Here is a 5,263-nt window from a genome sequence, read left to right on the forward strand (position 1 = left end):
AGCTATTTCGTGTATGACAGCAACAAACAATCACAGACAAAATCCATTATTCAAAACAAGTAAAATGTTCAGGATGAATGAGCATCTGCAAACAGAGAGGGATTAGCCCTAAAATAGGACTGTGTCTAACTGGGAACAATTCAACATTTCAGTGTTGATCTGCATGTAAATGAAATATTTGTATTGCTTTGACTATAATTCATGTTTTACTCATTATGTAGAATAGTCTAGTCGGCAGATAAATCAACTAATGGAAAAGTGGAAGGATGAATTTGAGCAACATGGCTAATCCTGTGGGTGAAGAAATGTCTGTAATAAACTCGACCTTGTTCTGCCTGAACGAGCCCAAAGTGGCCCCGGGAATGGGACCAATAATTACCAATGACCAGGCAGTTTCACCATGTCTCTTTAATGTAAATAGGCACTGGGCTATCTGACACAAATGGCTTTGGCATTCATACATGAACATATGGCACGGGGACTAGCTCAAGTACCTAAAGAAATGAAATAAAATAAACAGTGCAGCCCCTAGTCTGGGAGAGATAAAACATCCCACACCAGCAGTAGAAACTAGATGAGATACTCTGCGTTCATTAAAAGCAAGTTCTTACATATAAGGCTGTCAGGTCAGTGAGAAAATCAGGGTGTATCCCATGCACCATTTGCAGTTTGTCGGAGCTTAGCTGGCATTCAATTTCAATTCCCTCAAGTTACTGAATATAGGAGAGCGGCGCATACTGACAGGTACAAGTTACTTCAGCGACAGATGCTAATTAGCAAGTGCAGGAGTAATGGGAGAGCCAAGCTCCCTCCCTGGCAGAGAGACAGTGATGGCAACTAAGGCAGGGTCATCTCTTTAAGTGTCTCCCTTCTTATTAGACAGGAGATCTCTGGCACATGCCCCATCGCAACCCATACAGAGTGATTTCAGCAACAGAGAAAGTATCTTGTCACATCCTGTACTTTTCAAACAGAGCTTCTCTTTTGCATAAAACAACTCACTCCACTGTGTTCACTCACTGCCGCGGCCCTCCACTGACAGAAACGAAAGGGAGGGCAATAGAAAAGTAATGGCACATGATGTGTTTATATGTTTTGATGAAAACTCGAGGGAAAGTCGTAGAAAGAAGATGATGGACTCATCTTCTGCTCAGCGAGGCTTTGACATTCTGTAGGGGACGCTGGAAATAGTCTCCAGGTTGATGGATAGGTGGAGTGGGATTACCCGCCTGACTCATCTTCTACCCGCCGTCTGGCCTTGACTCCTGGAAAAAGACACAAAAACACAATACGTATAATGTCAACACTGCTCACCGTGGGAAAGGTTATTGGCTTCGAAAAATAATTAAACACTGCAGGAGGGTCACAGGAACCAACAGCTTACCCAATAACTAAAGCAAGCAAATTTGGTCTCACATGCCGGTTACTAATCATCATTTCTATTATCATTATTATCATTTCCATTATCTTTATAAATAATAGTAAAATAAATGACAAAATCAACAATCAAGCCAATACAACCTTCAAGTCTCTCTCCACCTACACATCCTCTTCTCTGTATCACAAGTGTCTTTCTAAACTTCTAATGCCTCTCCTCACTCGTAGCCCCTGCGGACCACCCCACCGCTGGCACAGCGAAATAAATTGTTCTCCCTGCATCATTAAACAGTTTGAATTAACTTGGGTGGAATTTAATTATGTCACACATGAAGCTCTCCTACTTGAAGCTTTTAAAAGCAATATAGTTGGCTATATGCTTGGAGGTTCGGCTTTTAGATACATTATTCAAGTCAGTCAGCTATATCCGCATTCAACTGGACTTCTAAATGAAAACAGTGGACTTGCCCATCAGCTCTGATCTTTTAATTTGTGTTTCCTGGTGAGATATCCAACATAACTGAGATGAGCTAATAATCAGTGCAGTGGAGATTCTGCTCATGCTCTGTGTCCTCTTAAGACCCTAGCTGCTCTGCATGAATCTACTTCTGATTTAGATATGCTGTAAACGTGAATAGTTATGACTCTATGCACATACTCACGTTTGAAGCACTTAGTGAGTCTATCCTAATGTTTCATCAATCACGGGAAATACAAAAATAGCTCTGTTAGTGAGCTTTTTCAAACTCCTAATTGATGCTCATTATCATACCTTTATTATATTTTACACATGACAGCCTGGTGTGAAGTGGATGAATCCTAAATAAAACCCTAAGGGCATTGCTCACAGCTTCAAAATGTTAAAGCAAAAAATGAAACAGTAATAAAGTCTGTCATTCTAAATGATAGGAGTCTTTGCAAATAGCAAAGCTTGCTGGCAAATATCTGTTTTACGGAGCAGCAATGCATTTGAAAGACTGGCTTCCATTTGCTACCTGTCAGAAGGTAACTTATCCATCACCCAAATAAACAACACAAATTTCCCGCATGCATTTTCTCATCAGATTCAAACCCGACCAACATGCCGATAGAGAGATCTAAGGATCTGTATTTTAAAAGGTAACTACCCTTTTTCCCGTTTATTTCCCATTTATTTTTAATGTTTCCTATGTTTTTGTGTCTAAGTGACTGATGGGAAAAACAATCTTTGAAATTGGTCCAGTATTAAGCAAGGTCGCTGCAGTCGACAGTGGCAGAACAAGCCACAATGTAAGCTAATAGGGCCATTGTCCAGCTTGTGTTTATCATAACAAAAGGTGCTCATTTTGCCAATGACGGGCACAGATTAATATTCTAGTGTCAACAACATTATGGAAAGAATTTCTAAGGAGGCTGACCTTTCTATTAAAAAGTAAACAAAAAAACATCCGCGAAATTGCGTTACCCACCAGATTCCATGTAAAAAAACTGTAATTTTAGCATCGTTAAAATACACTTCATTCAAAGTTGACAGAAACAAAATAAAACTATGAAAACTCGTTCTGAGTTGTCTTTCCACTTTTCCAACCATCACAACAAAGAGGTTTTAAAGGTCTATCTCTGAAGGGATCCTTTCCATGTTGTAGAAATGTTGAATATTAATCTGAGCCTGTCATTGGCAAAACGAGCATGTTTGTGACAGTAAAAACAAGCTGGACAATGGCCCTATTAACTTACATTGTAGCTTATTTTGCCATGCTGACTGCAGCAACCTTGCTTAATACTGGATCAGTCACTTAGACACAAAAACATAGGAATACAGTTGACAGAAATGGAAGTTACCCTTTAAAGAGGAGTCATGCTAGCTGTTGAGCTCAGAGATGAGATGAAGGATCTTCACCAAGACTCTGGATGAACATCTGCAGCACAGTAATTTCAAATCTTAAAAAGCAACAGAGCAACCATACCTGAAAAGATTTTTTTTCTGGGATTGGTAACACAGGCAATCAAAAAGTAAAGTCAGACTTTAGTGTTTAACAAACAGCTTCTCTCTGTCTGAGAACCCAAAGCAGCTGTAGCAAGGCAGAACCATTCCTGTGCTCCAACACCTGAGACACAAACTGATGGACAGATTCATTTACAGCAGGTACACAAGATTGCACACTAATTTCCTTGGGCAATAGGAGATTGTTCACGTGAAAGATACAGCGGCACAGTGGATTCAATCTAATGAACCGTTGTATATCCGCACTGTGTCCATTACTTTCCTCATTTACATTGAAATGCAAGTGCCATATTTCATTCTCCATGCCGGTAACTTTACCCTTGTTTTTTTTTTTTTTTATGTATACACTTGTGGAACATCACACCTGAAAACAGCAGGCCCGCTGCTTTTTGACACAAACAAAAACAACAACAGTCAAAGTTACTATCAAAGAAAAACAGCAGGAATGGGACTATGAAAGTAAACGTTTGGAAAATAACCTTGGAGAAGTATTCAGGATAATGAGGAAGCAGCTAAACCTCTGTGATACTTAAAGATCATCACCAGACAATCAAACACACCATACAATTTCTCTGTGCAGGAATGGATAATTATACGACTCGTAGATGGTATAAAGATCTGCTTTTTATGGATGCATTTACCTGTCAACAAATGCCTTGCATGCACCAATATACAGTAGAGAGCTGAAATGGAAATAGGATCCTGTCGGGACTGAAGAACACAAATGGTGGGGGGTGGGATAAACAGTATATCTAAACAGTGATTGGGATCATCAGCATGGGAAGAGATATAAGGTTACATCATTATTATTAATATTAACCATGCATTGAAATAGCCTTCAAGTAAACTGTGTGCCTCCAAATATATCTCCAAATAAAGTTAAGTATTGCATTGTGTCTCTCTTCTACCAGCCCCCTCCTTTTGAAACAAGTTTTGAAGTTTGAAAACATTAGTGACTTTAGAAATATCCAATCGTAAGTTAAAACATTAACAAACAAAAAAAGCAATAAATCAAAAACACCATCTCTGCTGCTGTCGAAAAGCTGATTGGTTAAAGGCTAGTAAAATGCTAGGGATAGTGTCTGAGGACATACAGTAAAGTATCAGAGAAAAAAATGCTTTAATGTTGTTGTTTTTTCATTTAATGTCTTCTAAATTGGGATTTGTAAAGGAATGCTGTATATATATATATATATATATACATACATACTGGAAAATATACTGGATATATACACTGGAAAATATACTTTCTTGCCAAAAGTTAGATGAGGACATTGACACCACTCTCCGTCTCACGAAGCTATTCAAGATATAACATATTAAATAGTGAGCTTTAGAGGTGCTGGGAGGTGGATTGCTGTAATGTTGAACAGAGCTAAACTAAGCTAACCAGCTGCTGGCTGGAGCTTATGGACATGAGTGGTATCAATCTTCTCATCCAACTTTTGTCAAAAAAAGGAATAAGCCTATTTAAAATGTCAAACTATTATTTTAAATGCTAAGCATTTCTTTAGACCGGTACATTTCATAAGAGATACATGTAAGTAAGTAAATAAGTAAAGTTTATTTGTATAGCAACTTTCACAGATAAAAATCAAAAAGTGCTTCACAATAAAAACTAATACAATATAACAAATTAAAATACAAGCACATTTAAATACAAATATAACACATAAACAACCAAAAAAAACCTAGACTAACTAAAAGCGTGCTTGAACAGCAGAGTCTTCAATTGCTTTTTAAAAGAATCAACAGAATTCACCCAACGTAGAGAGGGAGGCAAGACATTCCACAGCCTAGGAGCCACTGCTTGGAATGATCGATCCCCTCTGAGTGCAGGGAACCACTAAAAGCCTCTGACCTAATGACCTCACACTACGGGTGGGAGTATGAAGCTGTATC

The 5,263-nt window shown here is 38.5% G+C and overlaps 1 protein-coding gene across 2 annotated transcripts in view; it reads right to left on the reverse strand.

Moving 5' to 3' along the window:
• Nucleotides 1-390: 390 nt before the first annotated feature.
• cd276 (CD276 molecule) overlaps nt 391-5,263 on the reverse strand; it is a 73,391-nt gene continuing 68,518 nt past the window's right edge. For both annotated transcript variants that reach the window (XR_004334401.1, XM_032530936.1), the window contains one exon: nt 391-1,265. The gene's annotated coding sequence lies outside the window, so the exon portion shown is untranslated. The remainder of the gene's footprint in view (nt 1,266-5,263) is intronic.

The sequence above is a fragment of the Etheostoma spectabile genome, chromosome 1 (assembly GCF_008692095.1).
Source record: "Etheostoma spectabile isolate EspeVRDwgs_2016 chromosome 1, UIUC_Espe_1.0, whole genome shotgun sequence".
Taxonomy (NCBI): domain Eukaryota; kingdom Metazoa; phylum Chordata; class Actinopteri; order Perciformes; family Percidae; genus Etheostoma; species Etheostoma spectabile.